The sequence below is a fragment of the Rhineura floridana genome, chromosome 8 (genome assembly GCF_030035675.1).
Source record: "Rhineura floridana isolate rRhiFlo1 chromosome 8, rRhiFlo1.hap2, whole genome shotgun sequence".
In the NCBI taxonomy this organism is placed as follows: domain Eukaryota; kingdom Metazoa; phylum Chordata; class Lepidosauria; order Squamata; family Rhineuridae; genus Rhineura; species Rhineura floridana.
The window spans coordinates 62181580-62198410 of NC_084487.1; the positions used below are offsets into that span (position 1 = coordinate 62181580).

The 16831-nt window shown below is 41.3% G+C and overlaps 1 long non-coding RNA gene across 1 annotated transcript in view; it reads right to left on the minus strand.

The window, feature by feature from the left end:
* Positions 1-1486: 1486 nt before the first annotated feature.
* LOC133390638 (uncharacterized) overlaps positions 1487-16831 on the minus strand; it is a 29261-nt gene continuing 13916 nt past the window's right edge. The window contains exons 2-4 of the long non-coding RNA XR_009764439.1: positions 8989-9624; positions 8669-8843; positions 1487-3804 (exon numbers count right to left, since the gene is read on the minus strand). This is a non-coding gene — a long non-coding RNA (uncharacterized LOC133390638). The remainder of the gene's footprint in view (positions 3805-8668; positions 8844-8988; positions 9625-16831) is intronic.

The following is a 16831-nucleotide window of genomic DNA, read 5'->3' on the forward strand; positions in this document are numbered from 1 at the left end:
GGGGCTGCACCACTCACCTGAACTCTCTCTTTCTAGCAGAGTCGTAGCTGCATGCTGGGAGGGAGAGGAGAAGGAATGAGGCAGGGTAAGGTTAACACTGCAAATGTGCTGGTGGAGCAAATCCAGTGCTCCCACTGGTGCATTTGCACCACACTGACCTTTCTGCTGTTTTGCCCCTCCCCCTCTCTATCCTGGTGTGCAACAGTGAGTCCGCTGGAGGAAGGGAGGTCAGGTAAGCAGCGCAGCCCCACCATGCCATCAACTACTGTGGGAGTGTTAATTCCTATAATGTCAATTTGTAGCAGAATTAAGCCCTAGGGTAGGATTTGCTCCTGGGGTCCAACAGTCCCCTGCAATGCTTTGTAAGGCAGCTTGGTTTTTGTTTTGTTTTTTACACAAAGGAAACATACTGGGGAGGTGGCATTGCAAGCACAAATCTACTCCAGCATTCTTATTTATTTATTTATTACATTTATATCCTCCCCTGGACTAAAACCCAGAACAGATTCACTGCCCCACTGACATCAGAATCACCAGCCTCCATTGATAACCCCACACACATACACACACACACATGGAATGTACTAAGTCATTTTCTGTATCATATCGTGAGAAAATGCTGGGGTCTGAATAGAGTCCAGTTAGCTTATGCGTTGGATAGTTTCACTTTCCTGTCCATTGCAATAGGAGGTAAATTGGGACCCCTGACAATTTTGTAAGCTAAATGTATTTAAAAAAAACAAACAACAATCATGAAATCTCACAGGACAAAGGATCCCCTAATTGTTGATGAATACATGGAGTAGTAAGTGCCTTAGGTATGCTAAAAAGAAAAAAGCTTTACAAATATTTCAAACAGCTGCTGGGGTCCACAACATCTTCATGGCTTAGGGGGGTTAAATTGCCTAGCAAATCTTGGGAGTACATGATTCATAAGAGCATGGAAGAGTCACCAGAGATCTTCCCTTGTTCTTTTTGCTTAGCATGACTGTGCTTGACAACCTGACCCATTAATGAATTGAAACATAAATCTGCTAAAGAGCTATGAACAGTTGCAGTGTGGTCCTGCTTGGGAAATTTTATTTTGGTAGTGCTCCAGTCCTAATTGATGATGGGGAGTAAATAGTCTCATCTTCTGGTCACAGAGCAGAGTTTAGATTCTATCTTTCCTACAAACCTTACAGATGGCTTACTGCAATGAGTTGTGTTTTTTAAGTTTAGAAATTACTCACAAACATACCAGTGGCAGGGAGTGGAGGTCACTTCTACTTCATCTTTGATGAATCCTTCTAAGATAACAATCTGTGCCTATGCAGCATTCCCATGGGATAACTGCAGGTTGCATTGCTTTGTACCAACAACCTCTTGTTAGTAGTCAGAAGTACCATCTTACTCCTTCTAATAGTTCCATTGTAATTTAGTTTTCTTCTGCGGATAAGATTCTCAACTGGAGATACAGGCTAAGGCTTTTTTGTTTATTTGTTTCTCTGTTTAATTTCATAATATATAGGCCACCATTGATGAATTGGGCTGGCAACATATTAAAAGCATAACATTCATTTATAGCGTATTGCAAACCATAAAATGCAATCTGCAAGGGTACTCAGTGTGGTGCCCTTCCAAATGTTGCTGGAATACAATTCCTTTCAACCCTGATCTTTGGCCATGCTGGCTGGAGCTGATGCAAATTGGAGTCCAACAACATCTGGAAGACACCATGTTGACTACCCCTGCCATAAAACAACTAAAACGTCATAAGAATAGCAGATGAACAATGTCAGCAGAGAAACAGTAGGAATACAAAAAGAGTCAGAACACACAGTGTTTAAAACAGCAGCAGTCAAATGCAGATCTTAAAAGATCAAGTAAAAGCACTGTGGAAGGAAAAAAAGTCTTCAGGGCCCATTTGAAAGTCATTAGTGTAGGACCATACCTATTTAGGGAGGGAGTACCATAGGTATGGGGCCATATGATGGGGCAGAGCCATGACAGTGCCCTCCTGATACTGGCAGCACTGTAGCTTATCAGGATATGACTGGGGCAGGACAGAGTGGAAGCAAGGCTGAATAGAGCAAGTGCATCAATGGGGCTAATCCAACACTCCTCCCAGTGAATTCACTCAGTCCTGAACTCACTGCCATCCTGCCTTGCCCCTTTTGGGATAAGCAAGCATGCATGCTTTAGTAGGGAGAGGTCCCTTCTAAGCCAGATGTGATGTAACTTCGTGTTGACCAAGTGCTATTTCCTCTTCTTTGTTAAGAGTTGTTGTTTTCTTCCCTGTATATCCTCCATTAAGCCACAGGAAAGAGAAGCCTCCTGGAACATCCCAATCATGGACTAAAATCTACTCCCTACTTCTGTCTTTTCTCTCCAAGCTAGACCCTATGTTTCCTGAACATATGGAATATCATGAGTAAACATTTTAATACTTTTACCAAAAGAAGACTGTCTCTGTGCTTTATTCAGCTAGTCTGTATGAGGTGAATGTGGGCTGCTTAATTCTCATTCCATTTTACTAAAGATACTCTGCTAAGCAGGGCTGGTGCCAGAGGGTGGCCAGGTCAGGCCCTGGCTTTGGGGGCCCTGAAGGGCTCCTCCTTAGGGTGGGTGGGTAATGCTCCCTTCCATGATCCATGGCAGAGTTGGCTTCCGACCCTGCCATGAATCGCAGTGAAGGAGCTCCCAGACACCCCCCATACTACCGTACACGCCAGCAACACCTGCTTGCACACTCCCCTACCTTTCCCTTGAGGTAAATGCTGGCCAAGCTGCGGGAGCCTGCCTGCCATCAACCAAGATGGTGGCCGAGGCTTCCCTAAGGGGCTGATGCCCCGCTGCCATCTTGGTTGATGGTAGGCATGTGCACGCTGGCCCTGCTGCTAAGAGACAGAACTACTAAACTGTTTCTATCTCATTTAAGCCCAACAGCCCCAGCCCCATCCAAATAAACTGCAGCAATGCCAGTGTCAGGATGGAGGTGGCTTTGTGGCTCCAGCACCTAGGCTACTATTGGCCACCACTGAAAAGGCCCTGTCCTAGTGCCCAACACTAATCTAACACTTTGTCATTGTGGGCCCATGAGGTGAGCTTCAGAATATGATATTAAGCCCAGACAGGTTTCTAAGGGTTCCCCAGTTTCAGGGGATCCTGACTTTTTTTTCTAACAGAGTTGCTGTGTCAGGCAGAAATTCAACAGGTGATTTTTTTCCCCTAGCATGGAGATTTACAGTGAGGGGAACTTCTTCATTTTTTGGAATGTGTACCTTGCAGCTGTTAAAGGCACAACAGCCCTGCTGGACAAAGAGATATGGCAACCCTACCCTTCACACTAAGTGCAAAAGTCTCATCTGCAGCTTGGAAGCAAGATTTGTGCTGTGGCACTAGCAGTGAGATTTGTCTCACTGAGATGCTCCTGCACCTGCTTTCCAAGTTACTTGTGAATTCTCTAGCACTGAGACCTATCTCACTGCTGCTTGGGGATTCTCATTCTGAAAGTCTCTGTGGGAGTTGTAATCAAAGGTACCATTGAGCAGCGCCATATATTATTGCAGGCATATATTATTATCTTGCTTGTACATCTACAGCTACAGTTATCATAAAGTAGCCATGGGCCTAGCTAAAAACCTGCTAGCTCAGACTCAGTTGAAAGTAGTCTCCTCCAAAGGCGTTGTTTATAAATTACTTTAGTCCACTTGACAAGGTCAAATCCATTCTCTTAATGATGAATCTCATCTGCTCTGGCGCAGAAAGAAATGTTTTCTTTCACTTCGACGTGTTGTAAGAGCTCATTCATCTCCGTATGTCCTAGAAGAGAATCCCGCTACATCAGAGGAAAAAGGAGTAACCAAAGGGCAACTGATGGCCAGGAAGATATATTGAATTCACTTTCCTGGGACAGACAGTCAAGTGGTAACAAGTGATAGAAAACAGCTCTATATTTCAGCATGATGTGTGTTCTCTCCCTTATGATTAAACCCCCTGTGGGCCATCTGCATTGAATGGATCCAAAGTACTTTGTAAATCCAGATTTCTATTTTATTTTATTTGGTTCCATGAACTTTATTTATTTGAGAGGAAGCCCAATGACACCCTTGAAAAGTGCAGCCTGGAGAAATGGCTGCCAAAGGGATTTGAAAGTGGGTGGGGAAGCAAATGTATGAACCAATGTTATTTTAAACATTTAGCAGTATAAATAGGAAGTGTTAATAAACATGGGGATTTAAGTACCTCTCTGTGTATCTCTATACAGATCATTTGCCTAAAGTACAGGGGAAAATAAAGCTAATTCATGTATCTTTTCCCAGACCTTATCCCAGTCTGCAGCTATGTTAGAATTGCTTTTTAAGATGTTTTAATATATTTTTCAAGATGATTTGTTTTAATATGCTTTAAAGTCTTTTGTTTTCAAGATGTCTTTTAGTGTTTTTGTTTGCCATCCTGGGCTCCTTTTGGGAGGAACGGTGGGATATAAACTTAATTAATTAATTAATAATCTAATGGTTGAGGTCAGCTTCGAGCCCAAGAATGGAGGGGATATGCTGAAAGTATGGAAACTGGAGTCAATCTTCCTTAGCCCGGACCTTTCTTAGAAGCTTAGGGAAATCCCTTTCTCAATCCACATGGAAAATCCACATTGGTGGATCTTACCAACCACAACTGGAAACCAGAGGGGAAACTGCTGCAAGCAATTAGGTGGGGAGGGTGTTAATTAAATAACAATTGAATTACAAAAGTGTATATGAGGAAAAGGAAGGGGTATAAATGGGTTTTTAATAAATATATAATTCTTGTGTTCAGAAACAATGGAGAGGCCCACTTAGCACAGTACCTCTCATGTGAATTACACTTTTGCCAAGCTAAAACAGTCTCATTTAGTCACGAGAAAGCATGTTATTTATGCAGTGCAATGAAACCTTCTGGAACTGTTGGGATTTATGGTAAGCCTTGGGATTCTGATGCAGCCAGGATTTTCCTCATGCACACTCACCTTTATATTTGCTGCTGAACTGGGACATAAAGACAGGATTTCATTCTTTTGTCTGGATCTCCCTCCTCCCCCATCCTTTTGCCTGCCCTCCTTTTTTTCCTTGCTCTGTTGTACAGTTAAGAGTTTTGCTCACTGCAGTGGAGAACGAGGGAAGAGAATGACAGAAGACACCATGGATTCACCCTCAATGTTTTTGGAAGAAAACTGAAACAAGACAGCTTTTGAGTTCCCCCTTGCCATGAATGAAAGTGAGCTCAAGTTGTGTAGCACCACAGCAAAAAAATGAGAAATGCTTCACTTTGTGACCGTATTAGTAGATTTAACTTACATCTTACAGCAGAGTCAAAGGTTTTCTACTGCATGTAGCTTTAGCATTTCATTTTAACTAAAGCATGTTTAAAAAAAAACAAAAAAAACCTGATTTTACTTACATTTTAAAATTTTATGTAGTGTGTTTTTAATGTTTGTTTTTATTGGTATTTTTAACAAATGTTTTAGACTTTTTTGTTATAAACTGCTTAGGGGCCTTTTTTGTTCTAGTAAGTGGTACTTTGTTAAATGAACAAAAATAACTATGTCTTTGAATTTAGGGGCCCTGAGACAGGGGGGCTCTTTGCTGAGGGGGGACAATTTGCTAACACAGCAGTGGGGGACCTGTGGCCTTCCAGATTTGCTAGGCTTCAATTCCCATCATCCCTGTCCATTGGCTCTGCTGACTGCGGCTGATGGGAGCTGGAGTCCAACAACATCTGGAGGGCCCTGCTCTAAAAAGTTCAGGGAGTTCACCAGTAGCAGTGGCCTATTTCTGTCATTTTTAATGGTTGTGGCTTTGCCAATGCAACACATAGCAGCAACAGCAGAGCTCCTCTGCTGATGGCCCAACTGCTGTTTTGTTTTCTACAAAAGATGGGGTGCCATATTTTTTTTTGGCCACCACCACTGTTTTTCCATCAATGCCCAGGAATTATGGTACATCCAGGGCATTGTGGGGATCCTAGGCCTGAGGGCACATGGTGCAGCTACCTTGCTGAAATTAAGCAGGTCTAGATCTGGTCAGTGGCTGGATGGGAGACCACCTTGCACCTATATGTATATCATTCAGACTTCCCATGGGCATCTGGTTGGCCTCTGTGAGAACAGGATGCTAGACTAGATGGGCCACTGGCCTGATCCAACAGGCTCTTCTTATGTTCTAATTGTTTTGAGTTCCATGACTGAATAAAGGCAGTTTGTAAGTATACTAATAAAATCTAATAAAACAAAATGGTGGCCAGGCCCTGACAAATGAGATTTGCTGTTGCCAGCACTACTAGGGCCTGCAAAAAGACTAGGTCTGTGCTGAAACCTGACCTCAAATTTTTCAAATATTATCTTCCTCCATGAAAGAAGCTTCTTTTTTTCTGCTTCATTCACTGGGCAACCTAGAATTTCTTTACCGTTTCAGTGGCTGCAGAGTTGGGCTTCCTTTACTGATATGAAAGAGTCAAGGATGGTGTACATGCGTTTTGTTCCATGAAACATTTCTGCAGTGTTCTGTTGCCTCCCCAACTGCCCATGCTTCCAGATCTGAAAAAAGCCCCATGGGAAAAGTTACATTCTGACATCTTCTCCTGGGTTTTAGTTGAAGCTATGGAACCAAGGAGGATGGCTACTGAACACCCGAGACTGGTGCACTCGCTGATTTTGTTATTAAGGGAAATCCTTCATTTTATCTTTTTTAAAACATCAATCCACACTCATCTAAAAAAGGGTTTCATCTAAAAAAAAAAGTTGTCAAACACAGAGCATGCAGCCTCCTTCTCTTCCTAGGAAGGCCTAGCCAAAGACATTGTGGGTTTTGAGAGAGAGTGGGCACCTAGGAAGGCTGCAGAGTGCATACACCAGAGTGATGACATGTAGAATCAAATAAAGGACATTCACAAACACCACTTGACCCCCTCAAAAGCAAGGTACGTACAACAAATATCTACACTTCACCCATGACAATTTCATTAATATTATATCTTTTTGATAATTTTTTAATATAATTTCATAATTTGATTGAGAATGTTTTTTAAAAAAGGAAGAAATTTTTGGCATAACACTAAAATAAAACCAGTTAAAAATTAAAAGGACAGAGGTTGCTATCACTCTCAGTAGTGATTTCCCTTGAACAAGTAAGAAGAATTTGCCCTTCTAAAAAACTGGTAATGAGCCAGCAAAAGAGATGGGTGGGCATTTTTGCTTTGCCCTAGTTTTAGTTATCATCATACATATTAAAGTTAGCTAAATCAATATCCTTCTTGGTTTCTTGTTGTAAGTTTCCACAGTTCTCTTATAAAATTTCTTGAATGAAATACATGGATCTGCAGTCACTTTTCATGCATGATCATCATCACTATAATCTGTCAGACCAGTGGTTTTTAATCTTTTTTGGGTCATGGACTCCTTTTAGAAACTGATGAAACATATGGACCTTCATAAATAAATAAATAAAATTTATTTTATTGCATTGGAAATTGATTTTTTCCCCACAGTTCACAGTCCTCTTGGAGCCCCAGGGGGGTCCATGGACCACAGGTTAAGTATCCCTGTCTTAGACACTGGCAACATTGCATTGCAGCTGAAGTACATATTAAGATTTGCATTTCTTTTCAAATTTCTGATTAATAACTTTTTTATGCAATTAGAAAATAATAATACTTTATGTAACTATTTATGTAGGGGGTTAGAAGATTTAGGGGTGTGTGTCAGAATTCCCCAATAGTCCCCTAATTAATAGACACATTTAAAAGTAAAAGGGGAATCTTTTGGTTATAGCCTCATCACCCTGGTAAAGGCTCTCATGCATTTCAGTTGAAGAAGAGACCCTTAAAAGCAAAGAAAATGTGTGCCTAAAGCCAATCCTGTATTCTCTGTGCCTGAATAGTCAACAGTTTATTTGCCAGTAAGTGTTTTTTCAGTCTTTGTAGATTTCCTGCCTTTGGCCCTGATTGTTAAATCTGTTACAACAGGCTTCACAATAACCCTCCTCTCCATAACATTTAAACCTCATAAAGTGCTGAATTGTTATTTGCAAGTATATTACTTACCCAGCTCACTGAAGAAGCATCTCAAGCATATGCATTTCATTGCTTTGCTTAAATAATTATTAAAGCTAGAGGGAAATTATCTTATTTATTCATTGATATCCTGTTTGGATTGTGAATCGTTCTGAAAATGGAAAAGAATACTATATAATCCGCAAATGCCTTGAGTTTTGGAGTTGAAGATAACAGCCATTTTCCATTATACCCATAATTTAAAAGGCAGTAATTGTAGCTGCTAAGCCTCTGAGCAGACAGATACTAAAACATAAGCCTAATTGGTTACAGAACAGAACAATTATTTCAATGAATTTTACAATGACAACAACAAAAATAACATGGCTTGTAGAATTAGCATACATGTGCTGCTGTGATAATAGACTGCCAATCCTCCTATTAAGGAATTACTGGAAGTGCTGTAAAGATCTAAGTATGTTTTCAATGAGTTGTTTACTATACCTCCAGATCTGCCTCTATTAGTGCTATACCGAAACCAATTCTCCAGTTTCTCTTAACTTTTTCTTACCCTGCAATAGTAACTTCCATTTTCTGCCTTTTTCTCGGGACAATTAAGAATGTATTTATAATTTCAGTGAATGCAGGGTTTGGGACTTACCTTATTGTTGTGAGGTGGCTGAGGGTGTGGGTATGCCTTTCTTTCCAATAAGCATTCCTCCAATGTTCTGCAGCCAGTCCAACTGCCCACCCTTCCTGATTTGAAAAAGCCCCATGGGAGTTTTCTGGTGATACCTTCCTCTGGGCTTTGATTGACACTTGGACACCTGGGAAGGCTGCAGAGTGCAAACCACTGGTGAGATTATTTGTACAATGAAAGAAAGAATACTCATAAACACCCCTTGGCCACCTCAAAAGTAAAATAAGTGTAACAAAAACTCTGTACTTCACCCATGAGAATTACACCAAAAAAATTCTTACCTCTACCCCTTTGATAATTTTCAAATGCAATTTCTTTTCTCAATAATTGATGGAGAATGGTAGGAAAAAATGCAGGGGTCATTTTTGGCACAGCAGCAACCTCTCCTTCTGTAGGTGATATACATATCTCTGATGATAGTTTAGAGTTCAGTTGCCACTGGAAGATCCACTAGAAGCATCCTAGGACAGTGCGCTTCTGTACTTCAGAACCAGAAATGTTTCCAGGGCAGAAATAGTTGGATAGTCCTTATCAAAGCAGAATAATCCTTGCGTTATTTTGCAAAGTGAGTGGTAGTCTCAGCTTTCCTCTCATCATTAGGGACAGAGAATCAGCAGTTGTGTGATCTCCCTTGAAGTGGCAGTGAAAGCAGTACAAATGTAAAGTTCTTCTTATCTGTGTTTAAGGTGGGAGTAGGCTATGATGTTGGGGAAAGTAGGTCAAAACTAAGAAAGTTTGAGCTCAACAGGAGAAATCCTGTACCAATTCCAATTTTCCTGGCCGCAAACAATGACTTTCATGAAAAATCTGGGGCAAAAGTGAAATTCATCTAGGTCAGTGTCTGTTCCCGTTGTTCACTGCTTTCTGTGGTTCAGTTGAGCTCAGTGGTGGGGAATCTCTGGCCCACAGGCCTCCTGCTGGAAGGAAGGGTGGGATATAAATCAAATAATAAATTAAATAAATAAATAAAAATAGGCTCACCAGCCCCTCCCCCATTTGGCCACGTCCACCTGCCCTACAGGTGTTGTGCAAGTAAAGATGCAGCTCCCTGCCCAAAAGCAGGGTTTGCATGTACTGCCAGTCATCTGATCAGCAGCACCTGCAAAATCCTGTGCCTTTGCAAGTGCCACCACAATCATGGATGTTTGCAGAGCCACAAGGCTTTCCAAGTACCAATGATCAGCAGCATTTGCAAAGCCCTGGGTCTTTGTCCATGTGGTTTGATTTCTAAGGGTTGTTATTAAATTAAGTCCTACACCAAGTAAACCCATTGAAAATAGTGAACCTAAGTTAGACTTGTTCATTAACTTTAATGGGTCTACTCTGAGTAGCACTAGCATTCAACACCACCTAATCTGTGCAGGCAAAGAGAGATTGTATTTATTTGTTTATTCTTAATTGCTTTCTATTCAGAGAATCTCAAAGCGATGCAAATAAAAAATAAAATACAATAGAAACATGATTTCAAAGCATTGTACAAATGGGTCACCTGCATCATTGTGGCATTAGATGATTGCCAAATGGGTTTCCCTGCCCACCAGTCAATGGTGCCCACAGAGGGGAGGGAGGTAAGGGGGTAACCTGCACCTTGAGTATTGTTACATATATGTTGTAACTTGCATCATGGGTTATGGATGTATCATTAAAAACGTATGAAAGGTGATTATCATATTTTACCCAGTGTCTCACTGCATCATGAACATGCATACCTTAACACTACATAACTGCTAAGTCTGCATTCTTATACCCACTTATCTAGGAGTAAGCACCATTGAACTCAATGAGATTTATTTCAAAGTAGACACATATAGGGCTACTCTGTAAGCCATTTTGGACATATGAATTTGGCTAGAAGTTGGACAGCATCAAGGGATTTGCAGCCAAAGTATTTTATTCTTCACTTCCATTGCAAGACAATGTGGATAAAAGTATATTTAGGAGTCAGTTTCAAATGATTCACCTCCTTGCACAAAAAGATATTACTGTAAAATCAGATGAAATTGCATGAACTCAGAAAACATTTTAGTATTACAGAATTATACAGCCACGAGAGTGGTGGTATACTATAGCCAGCATGGATTTTTCACATTCTGCCATGTTAAATGGAAAATACCTCCCATTCCATTCTGATGCTTCCCATAAGCTCATTTCAAAACAAAATCTTATAAAATTTATAGTCCTGAACTCAGAAACACTTGGTTAACAACCGTCTAAATTTTCATGGTGATACACAAAATGCTCAGAGAGAATCAAGAGTTCAAAGTGTAAAACAAGAGAAAAAAAATCCAGACCTCTAATTGGACTTTTTTTCATCAGTGGCAGGGCCAGCTCCAGGCATGCCAGGGCCCTTGGGCATCAGCTTGCCCCAGGCCCCTATGCTCCCCTTCCACAATCCGCAGCAGGAGCCACACCACGGATCACAGGACAGGAGCTTCTGAGCCGCCCACCACCACCCCACCTTCACCTACCTTTCTTTGCTGTTTTTTGCGGCTGTGCGTACTGTGCACGCAGGGTTGCCATCAATCAAGATGGCGGCCGAGGTTTCCATAAGGGGCTGAACCCTCTGGCACCATCTTGGTTGATGGCACGCAGTGCACGCATTGCTGCCATCAACCAAGATGGCGGCAGAGGCTTCAGCCCCTTAGGCAAACCTCAGCCGCCATCTTGATTGATGGCAACCCTGCACGCACTGCAAAAAACAGCAGAGAGAAAGGTAGGTGAAGCGGAGGGATGGCAGGCAGCTCGGAAGCTCCTCCTGTCCCGTGATCTGCAGCTCCTGCTGCGGATCACAGAAGGGGAGCGGAGGGCCCCTCAGGAGCCCCTCAGAGGCTCCTGTAGCTCTGGGGCCCTTGGGCCAGTGCCCCACCTGGCCGCCCTTTAGAACCGGCCCTGGTCAGTGGACTCATAATCTGTTGAAATTCATTAAAAATCAGCCATGTTCATAGAGTACCTGTAATCCTATTACTGACTTTGCCCCATACTCTGACCTTCATCTTCTGCAGTTTAAAAGTTTAAAAAATGCCTAGCTAATTTTTAATTAATTTAAGAAATTTAGCATTGATGTCAATGATAAGCTGGGGCATGCTCAGAAAGAACCGTCAGTGTTCTAAAAGCCAGAATCACAACTGCTTGACTTGGCTAATCAGGGGGCCACACCCACACTAGACCTTTATTTCACTTTAGACAGTCATGTCTTCCCCCAAAGAAACCTGGGAAGTATAGTTTGTGAAAGTTGCTTAGAGGAGACTCCTATTCCCCTGACAGAGCTCCAGTGGCCAGTGGTTTAACAGTCAGTCCATCTTCCCAGAGAATTCTGGTGACTGGAGCTCTGCGAGGGGAATACAGCGTCTCCTAACAACTCTCAGCACCCTTCACAAAGTACACTTCCCATGAGTTTTTGGGGGAAGCCATGACTATTTAAAGTGGAATAAAAGTCTGGTGTGGATGTGGCCAGGGACAGGGACAGCTTTGGTTTAAATTTGAGTGAGAGACTACATGTGTCTGCTGTAGAATAAAAATGTGGGGGAAACCCTGAAAAGCAATGATACTGTTCATAATGTTTTCCTTTTGGAAAGGAAAGGGGCTTTCCCTCTGCCCAGTGCCCACCCACCAAATCACCTCCCCTCCCCCTCCCTCTTCATTCCACCTTCCTCCCTACCCCTACCTTTCCTCCCCTTCTCTCCCCCTTCCTCCTCCTGCCCCCTCCCTGCCCCTCCACCAGGTCAGTTTCATCTATCCTAAGTATGATTGCACAGGAGTAAATCCCACTGAACTCAATAAGCATGCAAATGATCAAACCTGCCCTCCTCTCCTGCTCTGTCCTATCCCCTTCCTTCCCCACTCCCACCCCCTCACTCCCCGTCCAATTCCCTTCCCCTCCCCATGTCCCCTCCTTTCCTCCTCTCCTCACCTCTCCCATCCTCCTCCCTCCCTCCCCCTTCTCTTCCCCCATGGTCAGTTTCACGACTGCACAGTTTCAAGTTTGATAGAAATATCTGTTGGCTTTAGGTACATTCTCAAACCTCAAGGCCTACCTAGTGAATATTCATTGTTGTTATATTTTTAAAACCCATAAAAACAAACTCTTCTTGGAAGAAACTTGGAGTGAATATTAGTAATATTGCTTGCAATTTCAGAATAAGATTCTGATTTACAGGAAATGCACTAAAATACTGCTATTGTCAAAACTTTGCATCTGCTCTAAACAGAAGCATACGTTTGCCCTAATTCAGCAAAAGAATGTCCAAATGACCATCACTACCTGCAAAAGGGAGGTTGAGGGGCTGATACTGGAGAGGAAAACTCCATACTTCCTGCAGTTGGGCTCATATATAGAGAGAGGGGGTTCAAATTCAGGAATCTGCAAGTACTGTATGGCAGCAAGATCAGAACCACTCATGTTTATAGATCTCTCTTCAACTTCTTCTTCCTTGGCTGTAAGTGGGAATGGAATCTAATTACTCCTGTCTGCTGATCACCTTTGCTCATTGATCTGTGGTCTCTAGACTGGGGCAACTGAGTAGGGGGCTATATTCTGCTGGAGAATGGTTACATGTAGCTTTAAGCATTTTCATGGTTTAATTTTAGACAGACAATCCAGCCATAAAATAATTCTTGATTATACTTTCTAGCAAAGTTTCACAACCATTTTCAGTAAGATAAGAGAACACTTGCTTAGGTCCCATAAATTTACTTCTTATTTCAAGATTATCAGATAGCACAAAAAATTGTGAAAGTGTTAAGGAGCGAATGCATATTCATCAGTCACTCCTCTCTTTGTAGAGTACACTCGTTAACCTCTATAGATAAGAAAAGGCAACTGTGTGTTTTTTTTAGTTTTAAAAAATCACTTGGGATATGGGAAACAATTTTGTGTGGAAGAATCATCTAAATGTGAGTGTATCTTGTAAACTGAATAAAACAAAAAATGAAGATATGAATGTACTTCAGGGTAAAAACGGAGATGTTTTGGACTCATGTTGAATGAAAAATATAAGGGTAATATTGAATAAAGAACTCAACCTGGATCGATTGTGAGTTTCAGGAAGTAAGTATAACTCTGTGCTTAGTACCTGACAGTACAATCCAGTATACTGCAGGGCAATCCAATACAGAAGTAAACCCCACTGAATTCAAGAGGCTTACTCCCAGGTAAGTGAGCAGTGGATTACAACCTGAATTTTTTTATTGGTAGTAAGGCATACTGCTCAAGAAAGTTGTTGAGAAGTTGAGAATGTTTTAGGGGAGAGTGGTGGGAATTTTAAAAAGATCATAGGAGGTAAGGTTGAGAGGCATGAGCATGGTTAGTCTAGAGCAGAGGAGGACACCTGTAGCTCTCCAGATGTTGTTGGACATCCCCAGCTAGCATGGCCAATGGTCCAACTCTATGGGAGACCAGTAGAAAAAGAATTGCTTTCCCAAGGAATTAGGATGTGATTACACATTGATTGATTGATTGATTATATTAAATTAAATTAATCCCACCCTTCCTCCCAAAGGAATCCAGGGCAGCAAACACTTCAGTGATTAAAAGTTAAATTAAATTAAATTAAAAACACATTTTAAACATTTGGGGAAAAACAATTAAAACATTATTTATTTATATTAAATATAAACTTGATGAAGACTGCACATAGTTGAAACAGATTTTTACCAGCACTTCATTGTGGTTTCAGGACATTTGTTATGGTTATGATATATTGTTATAGTGAGAATTTAATACACACATTTTATATTTATTTACCTGAATTGTTTTGTGGAAACCCTTATTGTGTTTAGAATTGTATCTACAGATGGAGTTCAATAATAATAATAATAATAAAATTTTATTTCTAGGCCGCCTATCTGGCCGAATTAACGGCCACTCTAGGCGGCGTACATAGACTAAAATATAACATAGAGTAAAATATAACATATAATACAAAACAACAATAAGTATACTCAATCCAATCAACATCTGGAGGACCACAGATTCCCCATCCTGACCTAGAGAAAGCAGAATAAGGCTGCAATCCTGTACACATTTACCAAGGAATGTCCCATTGAAGTCAAGGGGCCTTACTTCTGAGTACACACATATAATATTATGCTGTAAGAGCCTGTTCCTAACAAGTCACCTGGAAGAATATCCCATTTATTTCAAAGGGACTTGCTTCCAATTATGTACATTTAGGATTGCATAGTGAGTGGAGGATTCTGGCAAGAAATTTGACCTTTCTAAGACAGACAAACAGACAGACAAGGAGGAGGAGGAGGAGGAGGAGGTGATAAGAGAGAGATCAATTGTTCTTATTTTGTATATCCACCAAGCACAGGACTGGAAGCAATGGGTTAAATGAAGCCACAGAAATGGAGATTAAACATGAGCCTTGGGGAAAGCCTTGGTTAAGAATGGACTATGACAAGTTCGAACTAATATGAGCAGTTGGACATTGGAACAACCTGCTGCCATGGGATGATTGCCTTCTATGGAAGTTTTCAAGAAAAAGACTGAGCTGTGAGCCTCTAGGGAAAGATGTGTGAAATGTATGCATTTAGTCAGAATAGCATCACAGCCTGGTCCATTGCAAGCCTTAATAGTTCCAGGGGAGAGAGAAGGGAAGTTGTTTCTCTTTCTGTACCTGATGGAAACAGATGTGCACTATGTAAGTGGGCTGCACTATTTTAACAGCCATCTTCTAGCATATGGCAGGCAAATGGTTAGGCACCGTTTTGGGAAATTTGGAGGTTTGCTAAAGCTGAGATCCTTTTCACATTTGCAGTCTGTGTCCTGATGACAAGCACCCTGAAACACAACCATGGGGATGATGGCTTCATGTGGCAAATTCAGCAGAAGGAGTTCACCAGATGGTTCTGGAAACGCTCAGCCTTTAGGGAGGGGTGGCAGCAGTTGTCAGAAAATTGCTGGAAGGATGTGTTGATGTCCATATGCAACACAAATGATGTCCATATGCAACAAACCTCCATGCAGTTGCATTCCAAGTGACTACTGTGCCACTCTCTGCAAGTTTGAACTGACCTCATTAGATAAGTTACAGTAATAAGGATCCTAGTTCACTAAGTTGCAGATCAGTTCACTAGGTGCTAGATCAGTATGGACAAATCTGTCAGTTTTGGGTTCTCAGTTTTCAGTTCACATTTTTGCATCACTTTGCACTTCAAAAAAATCCTCACAAAAATGTGGTAGCATTTTATTGCACATTTCTCCTAATACATTTTAATGCAGCTGTGCCTAATATACATATTTTGCAAGCAATCTTCCCAATATAATGTTATTGTCACTAATATGTTCATTTTTCTGCACGTTTTCCTCTATGTGTTTTTATAATATATTTTTGGTTGGAGAATTACATTGCAAAATTTGGAAGGCTAGCTGTATTTCTGTTTGCAAGTTTTTCATATTAAATTGAAATAATCAAATCAAACTACATCAAATTTCTTCCCCATGCCTAGTTGTGAATCAGGCTATCTGCTATGCTTTGGGCCAGTAAACTGATCCAAAACTGTGGTTCTAGTCTTGCAACTGTTTTAAGCCATAGAGGCTTCTATAACTAAACTCCCCAGTCTAATGGCTCCAAACTGACTTGGGTTATCTGGTTCCCCATTCATCATGTGAAGCACTGCCTCTATAGACTCTCATTCATTGCAGTTCCAAAGCTGTGTGCAAAGGCATGACAAGTTTAATGCAGCAGCTGTATCTCGTCACACCTCTCCTTTAGCAAGGCTGTGAATATACATGTTTGTCCAAATGCATCAGAAGGCGCCTGCAGTGTGTAATGAGAACAATTTCCACCATAAATGCAGAGAGGAAAAGTTTAATTTAAACACAGTCATTCCAATTAATTATAAATGGGAGGAAATCGGCTTTCATGCTCTCTTTTCACTGGCTGAAGTTATTTTATCGTGTGTGTTTAAGCACAATGGTTGATTGGTTGCAAACTCTCCACTATTGCCATTCACTGGTGGGGATTGTGCTGTTCAGTTCTTACTTAAAATGCCATCATGACGATTAACAATACCAACAACAAGTTGGCTATTTACACACCGTACATTTAAAGCACTTTGGAAGGACAATGGGAAGGACTGTGGCTCAGTGGAAAGTATCTGCTTAGCGTGCAAAAGGTC